The 13,325-nt window shown below is 41.3% G+C and overlaps 1 protein-coding gene across 1 annotated transcript in view; it reads right to left on the reverse strand.

Annotated features, from left to right (window-relative positions):
• The window catches only part of LOC126455574 (fat-like cadherin-related tumor suppressor homolog), a 320,133-nt gene that overhangs the window by 90,936 nt on the left and 215,872 nt on the right, over positions 1-13,325 (reverse strand). The gene's annotated exons all lie outside the window — the stretch shown is intronic.

Below are 13,325 nucleotides of genomic sequence, written 5' to 3' on the forward strand. Positions count from 1 at the left end.
TTTAATCTGTCAGCTTTACGTTGAGGAGGAGTGTTGTGCTACAGTTGCGTAAGATACCAGCCGGGGCTGACCTGCAGCACTTTGTTTATCACACTTTCAACTTTAGCAAACAATTGTGGTAGCCATTACCAAGTACAAGATCTTCCATTAATCTAGGCATACTGTACTGGGTGGATGGGGACCAGGAAGGACTCGGGGTGTTGTACCGATCCCCCTAATGAACAAGTACGAGGTACTGTCTTTCACTGAAACTGAGCCAGTGGGACTCACTTCACCTGTTTTGGGGAAACCTGTTTCGTCTGATGCCAAGAGGAGGCAAATACAAAGGGGTAGAGCCTATTAATCGGCAAACATACAACGAATGATGATACCCTTTAGGGAAGTGGTGGCATGAAACAGGAAAGGATACCAGGTGCACTCAATGTGTATGCCTGGGGGCCTCATTCAATATGTTGAAGAGGCTGTTCCAGCAGCCCTTGAGGGAATAGAGTGAAACCAACTGTAGATTGTATCACACTTTGTAACAAATGGAGATAAACAGAAGCCATCCATTGTGACACTTTAAAATAATACCAAAGATGGGGTCGACACTACGGTAAGTTGACCACTTCATACAATGTTGCGCGAAATGTTCACCACTGGGCTATGGTTATACTTTTCGCAGTGGTCAATGAGTGGAATTGATGCTCAAGTAATTTATTGTGGCAACAATGAGAATTGTGTCAGATGAAACGGATTCCTGAAACAATTGTGTCGTTCATTAGTTCTACCTCTCTTGGTTCAAAGAAGTTTGGGCACCTCAGGAATTCACTGAGTCTACAGCATTATTGGTGGGCATTTGAAGAAACACCAAAAGACTGAGGCAGAAATAGAGAAAAACGGAACTGAGCAAGAGGAAAAGATGTAATACCTGCATAGTAAAGAAATGAGTAGCAGAATATAGTTGCAAAATGTGTCAGAAGCTAATCTGTTTAATGAACATTGAAATTTTTAACTCTGATTGCGGTAAAATTCCTGATACATTACCACTGTCCCAAAGAGGCGAGAGACGACGAGACAAACGAATGAGTTGGGTATAGTCCCCTATTGCCCTTTCTGTTGTGCTTTAAAGTTATCTTTGTCTTCCTTTAACGATATTTTCAGTTTATAACGTGTTTTGTTGGTGGTATTTAATAAATAATCACATGAATAAGCAATATGATCAATTTGATACACCGCACTCGATCTTGTTGCGAACAACAGCGCGCCCAACAGAAGATTACACTGGCCGTACTCTCCCATGTCTGATGACACAAGTATAGACTATTGTCCGATTAAAATTACTTGTTGGTTGACTTATGTCACTTACAGCTACCGTGTTGCCACATCTGCTGCCCGCTACCGCTCGATTATAGGACACACACGAACGTGAAGGTCCACTCCACAAATGTATAACACAGAACAGTGTTGGATGCGGCCGCCACGGAGTATGACGCAAATCGGAGATGCTCTGACAACGGCTGATTGTAAGTGATTAATGATCCAACTGCGTCAGAAGACACATTTTCTAGCCCTGAATTTAATCTTATGTACAAACCAAACCACAACCTCGTGATGTGCAATGTACCCGAGAAAACGGCTATCAACTCTCTGCGGCAGAACTATAATCACCGCCGCTTTGTTCACGGCGTTTAAGGTTAACATCTACGGGTAAACTCCACACAGAAAAATTTTGTGATATGTTTGTTGGCATGGGCGTCTTACGCAGCAAAATTTCAGATTCAGCGGTAAAAGCAAACCAATTTCTCGCTGTCACTGGTTACCTGAAACTGTCCTCACACTGACTACGTGGGATGCCGCATTACCAACCGATGAGCAGTCCTGGTTGTCTCTAGGTTGCAGATTACAGGCGACATAAGCAGAGTCCAAACGAAGAAAGAATGACAGCCAGAAAAAAGGAGCAAATTAAAAGGTCATTGCAATGTCGAAAATGATGCAGCAAAGTATTAGAAACACGAAAATTCTTGTAAACCAATTAACTGAAAAAAAGATAGTCTTGATAAGATTAAGAAAAATAAATTTTGCTGCATTTGACGAGATTCAAACCTACGACCTCCCACACGTTAGGTTTATACACTAACCACCACACTATGTCATTACGTGGCACTAATGATGGTAATATAGTTGCAAAAGTTAATTGCAGTCTTCAAAATTCGACTTCACGAAATGTCGTGCAAAGCTTATCCAATGTAAACCGATCTCTGTGATTATAATTGTATATGTGATGCTGAATCGCGTCTTCTGAGGAAGTCCAGTAGTGTTCGGTTAGAGCTGTGTATTAAATGTATTTCTTTAGCATCGTTTTGTGTGTGTGTGTGTGTGTCTGATGAAATACGAAATATAAGGGGTACATCCAGGATTCGCGATCCAAACACATCAAGAAACAAAGATGGACAAGGAATTGGAAATGAACGGACATCATTGTTGTAGTTTGGCAACGGCGAACGGATCATGCGAGACGTTGAGCACTCTGATTGGAGGAAACCAACTACAGCACGTGAAATGTCAACTATCAAGTAATTTCGACCGGACAATAACATTGAGGTACGAGGAACGTGGAGAGACAAGAGCAAACCGCGACAACTGTGATGGACACACCGAGTTGGGCAGCCAAAGCAAAAGCCCGTTCTAATATAGTATGTCCTCATGTACTTATACTAGCCACCTTGAGACGTTAATTTCTACTAATTTCATCTAATAACTACAAAAATTGCACTCGGTAACAAACATCGGCGTCAGCAGAATTTTTTTTTTTTGGGGGGGGGGGGGGGGGGGGGGGGGGAGGATAGGCGGCGGCTAGACTAAAACTGCCATTTATTTTTATCTCCCAGAAAAGTTATGGTTATCCTCTCAATATTTGCTATTAAATCTGACGTATATCCAACAAAATGATTAGTAAGTTAGGAAACCAAGCAGAAAAATTTATAAAGGATATTTTTATTTACATGCTGCTGCCTTTAATGTTAGATTGGGAATGAATGTGACAGTTGTGAAGTATGAAAAAAAAAAAAATCAGCAATGAGCATATTGTTGGTTATAAACAAAAATTAGCAGTCTCGAGGAGTCTTAGACTAATCTTCCTCCAAAGTGAAAATGCAGGGAACGAATTTTAAAAATTATATACACTTATCTATTACTCTGCTTACAGGAACTACAACTATTCACAGTCACGAAAATTACAGTTCTCAATAATAAAATTATTTTTTTCTTAACAAGAGCTAGTAAAGTAAAGAACAACCATGAAGAACAACATGTGATACGAAACTACACAAAATGTAATATTATACTTGTTCCCCTTTGAAGGCGAATGACAATCGCTGAGGATGTTGCCCACGTTTGTCAATGATGGTTGGTTGAATCAGGTTTTTCAGTCACTCCTCTTCTGTGAAAATTCAGAATATGCAACTCACAAAATCTTTCTTCACTCAATGTAGAACAAAGTCACATGTCTACTCTTCGTAGTGTACTGAAGGATCGTTCAATTGTGCATGTAGTTGCAAGCAAAGAGCAATTGATAGAGGCTGTTTCATATCAGGAAAACTATGATCATCAACAATGCCGGTGATTGACAGATTTATAAGGATTAGTGATCTCACTGATCAGAAGTCATACCACAGTGCAGCCCCGATCTACAATATTTCCGAACCGAGGCAAAAACTTGATAGTGTCCCCCCCCCCCCCCCCCCCCCTCTCTCTCGAGCGTTAGAGAAACGACGTCAAATATTTTTTTTTAAATTATTTTTCAAAAATATGTTCATTTTGTAGCGCACGTCTTTCTGAAGAGCTTGGTATACAAAACATTTATGTTCGAGGAAATTTAAGGTAAGTTGTTTGGTCTTAAGTGTGCCAAAGTGCAGTGCCACGCCTCTTCACACAGCATTCTTCTATCGTAGCTCACTATATTTCGCTCTGTGGAATTCAAACATGTATATTTTGTAATGGAAGCCATCAAACCTATATTCAGGACATTGGAAATTAAAATGTTCTGTGGTGCCTCTTCTGCTCCCAGTCAGCCAGTTTGACATCCTCCGCTCCCCCTCCTTAAAATAAATATACAAAAACCACTTTTTATTGTCTATTAGCTAATAACTTACTCTTTTGTGTGACACAAAATTAAATATAGGAAACATAAAACGAGTAAAAGCAAGAGACAAGCAAGACAGTACACATTTCCTCAATCCTTATGTCCCAGCATTTTTTTCCTTTCTAATCTTGTTATAGCTTTACACGATGTGCTTTCCTTTCTGCGAAAGAATCTGGTTTCTCATCAAAGTTCGTCAAGCGTTTTGACACATGAAAAATCAAAGTGTCGTTGTCTAATACTGAAAAAGCTATTAATTTCGAATAGTACCTAAGACTGGAATGGTTTCTCTGTTTGATTACGTCTATTTTGTCACCGTCTGCGAGATGAAACGAAACAGGCCTTTCTAATGTTGCAGCAATTGTAACGCACACCAAATAAGCGAGACTGTTTGGCATAAATTGTTATTTTTATCTACCTCATTTACATAGATAACACTACAGAATGTAATTCCCTAAGTACCATCAGCAAACGCCTATTAGGCCGACTACAAGCAAAATGTTTTATGTTACGGTATAGTTTCACTTTTCATTCACACGCTCCAGTTTCTCAAGCATGAGATCGGAAAGCAGTAATACGAAATTTTTATAGAATTTTGGAATCGTCATATTCTTCTATATATTTTGTGTGACGTCCCCGTTTCTTCTCCTCCCTTGTTGTAACAAACAATCTTGTCATAAATAATTCTGCAAATATTCCTACCACTGTCAAAACTTGTTCTACGGGTAACTTTACTAATACTGCCAGACTCACCAGTTAAGTTATCCCGTGTTTTTCTCCGGTTAGGCATCATTAAGTGTTCGAACAATGCGTTTTCCGCGCAATTCCGAGAACAGAACTTAAGGCGGCTGCTAATTAGGGACTCTACAAGTGGCTCTTAGTAGTGTAGCGATCTGGCAAAATTATCTGTTAAAATTTCATTTTCACCGAGAAGATTAATATCTTTCAAACCTGTTATTCCAGTAAGTAGTTTATTCCCATTCTGGTAGTCCGTATTTTGTCAGCGTGAAAGTTTTTTCTATTTCCAGATGCGAGGAGAGTTTCCTTGGCTGAGGCATCACGTAGGCGTACTCCATGCACGCATTCAATCAACCAACTTATGATTCGTTCAGAAATCAATTTAGAATGTGTTCAAAAATGTTGAAAAACCAACAGGGAAGCCTTTCAAAATCATATGAGAACAATTGACAGAGCAACATGCGCGGTATGCGAAGTGCTTTGTGAAACAAGGTGTGTTTTTTTTTTTTTTTTTTTTTTTTTTTTAATTTGGCGCCTCCTGAAATTGGCGCCCAGGGCCGATACCCAGGTTTGCGTCGCCCCTTCCCCCCCCCCCCCCTTCTTCCTCCACAGATACGGACATTTTAAGCTGCCTTGAGTCAGGAAGCACTTAGCTTTACCAAGTTACACTGTTAGAGTATATTGCATTTCTTCTGAGTAGTTTCTACTTTCAATCATCGGTCGTTTATTCCTGCCAGGCTAAGCCAGCCCTGAAAAATATGAATGACCATTGTTTCCGGCTTTAGCATATTGAAGTCAACGTGATTAGCCTCATTTCGAGTCAATGTCTGGACCTGGTAGAAACGTTCCCTTTTTGTTGAATAAACGTAACACGCTAAAGTAACTCATCAAGCTTGCTTGCGGAGGCTACACTTCCTTCCAGGACTATGAATTGAGGTAGTTACCCATCTGTGACGAAAACGACAAAGCGGAGGTGAGTCATACCACACTGCACACAGTACCGCACGGGGCGTTCTATGAAACCTAACAATACTCCAGAAATCGCTGCGGTAAGCCATTATTGACTACGTCAAGAAGAGTGCGACGGGGAATTCCATTTCACTACATTTAGGATACGCTTCGTAGCCATCTTGACAATACTTCGAATAAGCCAATAAAGGAAGTAGGCACGGTATACAAGAGCGGCTTATTTTCCGCCTTCAGCGGTACCTCGCAGACTCTCAAACGAATGAAGCTCGCGCCCCATAATCGAGTACCTGGTGTTACACTTTCTAAGAGGTGGTAATTGACTTATTGTCTGACAACGATAAGTCACATAACGCTACAGCTTGCTACATGAGAGGTTTCGCGAAATTTCGGGAAAGCGCTTCTAGACTGTATTCCAGATTTCCAAGTGATGGTGGTGGTGGATGGGGGCGGGAGGGAGGGAGGAGGCGGGGAGGCATCCGCAGTCGTCTTGCTTCACAGCCCCCCCCCCCCTTCTTCTTCTTACTGACGCCTATGGTATCAAAGGAATTGAGTGTTCCAGCTGCAGGATTGCATTTGAATTATTGTAAATGCCCCACGTTGGTTTCAGATTAACGTTGGTTCTGGGAAACTGGCGTCTTTCATTCGTTGTTGTATTGGTTGACATCTGATTCTTTGATCTAGACAGCATTTGGCGGGTAACTTCACTCCCAAGGTACACGTATGATGGATTAATAAAGTTCTTAACTATGTACCTAAGTGACACGTGCCCTGTCAAACGCCTATTCCCACTTCTCTTTATAACTACGTCAGCAACACACAAAACATAATGATAAAGGTCTCTTGAAATCAGAACAGTGCATAGAGGACACGGTATTTATTATCCTTTAAATTGATAGAAAACATCCGTAGGATGTCTGCTGTTCATTCACAGGACATTAGCATTCAAACGATTCCACAAAATCCACTCAAGTTAGCCATTGATTTTCTGATTCAGTCCGGTCGCCATGGAATGTTGTCTCATTTCGTACACAACTGATGTGAATCGGCAAATATTAATGTGGATGCCTACATTCGTGACTGCACGTCGTGTTTCCCTGCGATTCATTCTGCAGACACTGAGACAAACCGCCTCGCGCTAAATCGGCCGTCGCCAAAATCCCCCTATATTCCGACAATGGGGCTGACGCGCGACACCTGTGACTATCAACTAAAATCACGTCGCTATATCTGCGTTCGCTGGCGCTCGGGTCCCATGAAATCCCTAGCTCGCTGTGAGGTGCAGTGTTCCCAGACACAGCTTTCGAAATGTATCTTTGAGTCATCAGTTTTCTAACCGGTTTGATGCGGCCTGCCACGAATTCATCTCTTGTGTCAACCTTCTCATCTCAGAGCAGCACTTGTACACCAAAGCCCCAATAACTTGCTGAATGTATTCCAGTTTCTGTCTTCCTCTACAGTTTCTCTCTCTACAGCTTCCTCTGCTTCCATGGAAGTTATTCCCTGGTGTCTTAACAGGCGTCATATCATCTTGTCCCTTCTTCTTGTCAGCATTTCCCACAAATTCCTTTCCTAGCCGATTTTGCAGAGAATCACCTAATTTCTTACCTTATCAGTCCATCCAGTTTTCGAAATAGTTCTGTAGGACCACATCGAGGAAGGCTTCGATTCTCTTCTTTTCCGCTTTCCCCACAGTCCACGTCTCACTACCATACAACGCCGTGCTCCAACATAACATTCCCAAAAATTTCTTCCTCAAATGAACGCTTGTGTTTGACGGTGGCAGACTTCTCTTGGCCAGGAGTGCCAGTACTAGTCTGATTTTTATGTTGTTCTTGCTCCGTCTATCGTGGGTTATTTTGCTGCCTGGGTAGCAAAGTTCCTTAACTTCGTCTACCTCACGATCCCCAGTTCTGAGGTTAAGTTTCTAGCTGTTCTCGTTACTTTCGTCTTTCTGAGATTTACCCTCAATCCGTATGCCGTACTCAGACTGCTTCCATTCAACACATCCTGAGGTTCTACGTCGTAGCAATGTCATCAGCGAATGTTTTTCACGCTGAATTTTAATCCCACTCCTTGAACCTTCCTTTTATTTCCGTTATTGCTTTTCAGATGTGTAGATTGAACAGTAGGCGCGAAAGATTACGGCCCTGTGTTACATCCTTTTTAATCCGAGCACTTCGTTCTTGGTCTTCCACATCTACATCTACGTGATTACTCTGCTATTCACAATAAAGTGTCTGGCATAGGGTTCAATGAACCACCTTCATGCTGTCTCTCTACCGTTCCACTCTCTTAACAGCACGTGGGAAAAACGAGCACTAACATTTTTCTGTGCGAGCCCTGATTTCTCTTATTTTATCGTGATGATCATTTCCCCCAATGTAGGTGGGTGCGAGCTGAATGTTTTCGCAATCGGAGGAGAAAACTTGTGATTGAAATTTCATGAGAAGATCGCGTCGCAACGAAAATCGCCTTTGTTTTAATGACTGCCACTCCAGTTCACGTATCATTTCTGTGACACTATCTCCCCTATTTCGCAATAATACAAAACGAGTTGCCCTCCTTTGTACTTTTTCGATGTCATCCGTCAGTTCCACCTGATGCGGAATCCACACCGCACAGCAGTACTCCAGAATAGGGCGGACAAGCGTAGAGTAAGCAGTCTCTTTGATAGACCTGTTGCACCTTCTAAGTGTTCAGACAATGAATCGCAGTCTTTAGTTTGCTCTGCCCACAATATTATCTATGTAATCGTTCCAATTTAGGTTATTTGTTATTGTAATCCCTAAGTATGTAGTTGAATTTACAGCCCACAGATTTGTGTGACTTATCGCACAATCAAAATTTAGCTGATTTCTTTTAGTACACAATAACTTCACACTTTTCTTTATTCAGGGTCAATTTCCATTTTCGCACCATACAGATATCTTATCTAAATCATTTTGCAAGTCGTTTTGATCATCTGATGACTTTACAAGACGGTAAATGACAGCATCATCTGCAAACAATTTAAGACGGCTATTCAAATATAAAAATGCAGTAAATGAAGCAGGCAAAAAGGAATACAAACGTCTCAAAAATGATATCGACAGGAAGTGCAAAATGGCTAAGCAGGGATGGATAGAGGACACATGTAAGGATGCAGAGGCTTCTCACTAGGAGTAAGATAGATACTGCCTACAGGAAAATTAGAGAGATCTTGGGAGAGCCAGTCCTGACAAAACTCTACCATCTGGTGAGCGAGATGTACGAGACAGGCGAAATACCCTCAGATTTCAAGAAGAATATAATAATTCCAATCCCAAAGAAAGCAGGTGTTGACAGATGTGAAAATTACCGAACTATCAGTTTAAAAAGTCACAGCTGCAAAATACTAACGCGAATTCTTTACTGATAAATGGAAAAGCTAGTAGAAGCCGACCTTGGGGAAGATCAGTTTGGATTCCGTAGAAATATTGGAACACGTGAGGCAATACTGACCCTACGACTTATCTTAGAAGAAAGATTAAGGAAAGACAAACCTACATTTCTAGCATTTGTAGACTTAGAGAAAGCTTTTGACAGTATTGATTGCAATACTCTCTTTCAAATTATGAAGGTAGCAGGGGTAAAATACAGAGAGCGAAAGGCTATTTACAATTTGTACAGAAACCAGTGGCAGTTATAAGAGTGAAGCAGTGGTTGGGAAGGGAGTGAGACAGGGTTGTAGCCTATCCCCGATGTTATTCAATCTGTATATTGAGCAAGCAATAAAGGAAACAAAAGAAAAGTTCGGAGTAGGTATTAAAATCCACGGAGAAGAAATAAAAACTTTGAGGTTCACCGATGGCATTGTAATTCTGGCAGAGACAGCAAAGGACTTGGGAGAGCAGTTGAACGGAATGGACAGTGTTTTGAAAGGAGGGTATAAGATGAACATCAACAAAAGCAAAACGAGGATAATGGAATGTAGTCGAATTAAGTCGGGTGATGCTGAAGGAATTAGATTAGGAAATGAGACACTTAAAGTAGTAAAGGAGTTTTGCTATTTGGGGAGCAAAATAACTGATGATGGTCGAAGTAGAGAGGATATAAAATGTAGACTGGCAATGGCAAGGAAAGCGTTTCTGAAGAAGAAAAATTTGTTAACATCGAGTATAGATTTAAATGTCAGGAAGTCGTTTCTGAAAGTATTTGTTTGGAGTGTAGCCATGTATGGAAATGAAACGTGGACGATATATAGCTTTGACAAGAAGAGAATAGAAGCTTTTGAAATGTGGTGCTACAGAAGAATGCTGAAGATTAGATGGGTTTATCACAAAACTAATGAGGAGGTATTGAATAGGATTGGGGAGGAGAGGAGCTTGTGGCACAACCTGACTAGAAGAAGGGATCGGTTAGTGGGACATGTTCTGAGACATCGAGGGATCACCAATTTAGTATTGGAGGGCAGCGTGGAGGGTAAAAATCGTAGGGGTAGACCAAGAGATGAATACACTAAGCAGATTCAGCAGGATGTAGGCTGCAGTAGGTACTGGGAGATGATGAAGCTTGCACAGGATAGAGTAGCATGGAGAGATGCATCAAACCAGTCTCAGGACTGAAGACCACAACAACAACATTCAAATTGTCTCCTATGTCGTTAACATAGATCAGGAACAATAGCGGGCCTATAACACTTCGTTGGGGAACGCCGGATATTACTTCGTTTTACTCCGTGACTTTCCGTCTATTACTACGAACTGTGATCTTTCTGGCAGGAAATCACGAACCCAGTCGCACAAATGAGGCGATACTCCGTAGGCACGCAGTTTGGTTAGAAGACGCTTGTGAGGAACTGTGTCGAAAGCCTTCTGGAAATCTAAAAATATGGAATCAATTTGACATCCCCTGTCGATAGCACTCATTACTGCACGAGTATAAAGAGCTGGTTGTGTTTCACAAGAGCGATATTTTCTGAATCCGTGCTGATTATATGTCAATAAATCGTTTTCTTCGAGGTACTTCATAATGTTCGAATACAGTACGTGTTCGAATACAGTACTGCAAATCGACGTTAGTGATATAGGCCTGTAATTCAGCGGATTACGCCTACTTCCCTTTTTGGGTATTGGTGTGACTTGGGCAATTTTCTAGTCTTTAGGTACGGATCTTTCTGTGAGCGAGTGGTTGTATATAATTGCTAAATATGGAGCTATTTTATCAGCATACTCTGAGAGGAACCTGACTGGTATACAATCTGGACCAGAGGTCTTGCCTTTATTAAGTGATTTAAGCTGCTTTGTTACACAGAGTATATCTACTTCTATGTTTCTCATCTTGGCAGTTGCTCTTGACTGGAATTCGGAATATTTATTTCGTCTTCTTTGGTGAAGGAGTTTCGGAAAATCGTGTTTAATAACTCTGCTTTAGTGGCACTGTCACATTCTTAGTGTTCTCTCTCGGTTCTTGCATATATTGTATATCATCCTTTCTGTATTGCTTAGCCCTTTTCTTTCTCAGAGTTTGGAATATCTTGCACCATTTTATATTGTCGAACGCTTTTTCCAGGTCGACAGATCCTGGAACCTGTCTTGATTTTTCTTCAGTCTTGCCTCCATTATCGAGCGCAACGTTAGCAGTGCCTCTCTGGTGTCTTTACCTTTCCTAAAGGTAAACTCGTTGTCATCCAACAGATCTTCAATTTTCTTTTCCATACTTCTGTATGTTATTCTTGTCAGCATGTTGGATTCTTGAGCTGTTAAGGTGATTGTGCGATAATTCGCCTACTTGTCGGCTCTTGTCATCTTCGGGACTGCGTGGATGCTGTTTTTCCGAAAGTCTGATGGTATATCACGAGGCTCACACCAACGTGAACAGTCATTGTGTTGCCACGTCCTCCAATGATTATAGAAATTCCGATGAATGTTATCTAAAACTTCTGCCGTATATGATCTTTTCAATTCTGGTAGGGACCCACCTTTGCCTTCCCTGTCAACTCCTGTTTCTTCATCTATCACATTATCAGACAAGTCGTCCCCTCGTAGAGGCCGTCAGTGTACACTTTCCACCTATCCCCTCTCTCCTCTTCATTTAGCAGAGGATTCCCATTGCACTCTTCTGTTAGCGTCCTTGTTTTTAAACTCACCGAAGGTTGTATTGACTTTTCTGTATGCTAAGTCAGTCCTTCAGACAATAATTTTGTTTCATTTCTTCACATTTTTCTTGTAGCCATTGCGCTTTAGTTTCCCGTTTCGGTATATTTCTGAATTTCCCTGAACATTTTAGTCCATCAAGAGAAGTATTTCTTCTGGTATCCATGGTATTTTCGCAGTTACGTACCTTGTACCTATTTTTTTCTTTCCAGCTTCTGTGCTTGCCGTTTTTACAGATGTCCATTTCTCTTGAACTGAACTACCTACTGGGGTGTTCATAATGGCAGTATCTATGGCCTCAGAAAACATCAAGCGTATCTCTTCATTCCTTAGTACTTCCGTATCCCACTTCTTCACGCACTGATTCTTCCTCACTAGTCTCTTAAACTTCAGCCTACTCTTCATCACTACCACATTGTGGTCTGAGTCTATATCTGCTCCTGGGTACGCCTCACAGTCCACTATCTGATTTCGAAATCTTTGTCTGACCATGATGCAATCTAACTGAACGTAGGGCGAACAACATTTGATTATCGTTTTAAAGGAAATAACCATAATCTGACCACGATTTTAAGGTTTATGGGAGATTTGGTGGCAATAAATTTCAAGCGTACAATTACATTGCTTTTTCTTGGAATGGGTGACACTAGAGATATTAAAAAAAATGGTATATTTCGCTTACTTTTACTCTGTTATGTCATATAGTATTATATTTGGAGTAACTCCACAAACCGAGAAAAGTTTTTAGTATGCAAAAGCGTTAATAAGAGTCATTCAGAAATGAGTGTTACACTTTAGCATTCTGAATATGTTGCTTACATTATGTTTTATGACTTAGTGGGCACGTATAAACGTGAACGTCTCTATAATCATCTTTCGCGAGCCCTTGTTACTTCCGTGTTTATTTGTACCACAGCTGCTGGATGGTACGAGGTGCGCGCAACCGTGGCCGAGAAATAAGTGAGCACCCCTCTCTCAAAACCACTCTAGGAGCGTAGGCTGTCATTCTTTCCACACTCCTTGCAATCCCCTGAAGCAAACCGACTTCTTTCCATAGAAATACGAACAGAAAATACGCTAAATGGCGACAGTAGGAGCGATTATTATACGAAAGCTTCTCGAGAGTTGCCGGTCATCACAAATGAACTATCGGTAGTATTTCGCGGGATTAATATTTACAACTATTACTGGCGAAATATACGGGAGTCAGAAGGATTAAAAAAATATTGCTGTAATATGCGATATCGCGGCAAATACGGAAGAGCTGGTCACCTCAGCTCAAGAACAACACTGGACGCGCGCGCGCACACACACACACACACACACACACACACACACACACACACACACACACACACACAGAGACAGAGACAGAGAGAGGAGAG

The sequence above is a fragment of the Schistocerca serialis genome, chromosome 2, assembly GCF_023864345.2.
Source record: "Schistocerca serialis cubense isolate TAMUIC-IGC-003099 chromosome 2, iqSchSeri2.2, whole genome shotgun sequence".
NCBI classification, from domain to species: domain Eukaryota; kingdom Metazoa; phylum Arthropoda; class Insecta; order Orthoptera; family Acrididae; genus Schistocerca; species Schistocerca serialis.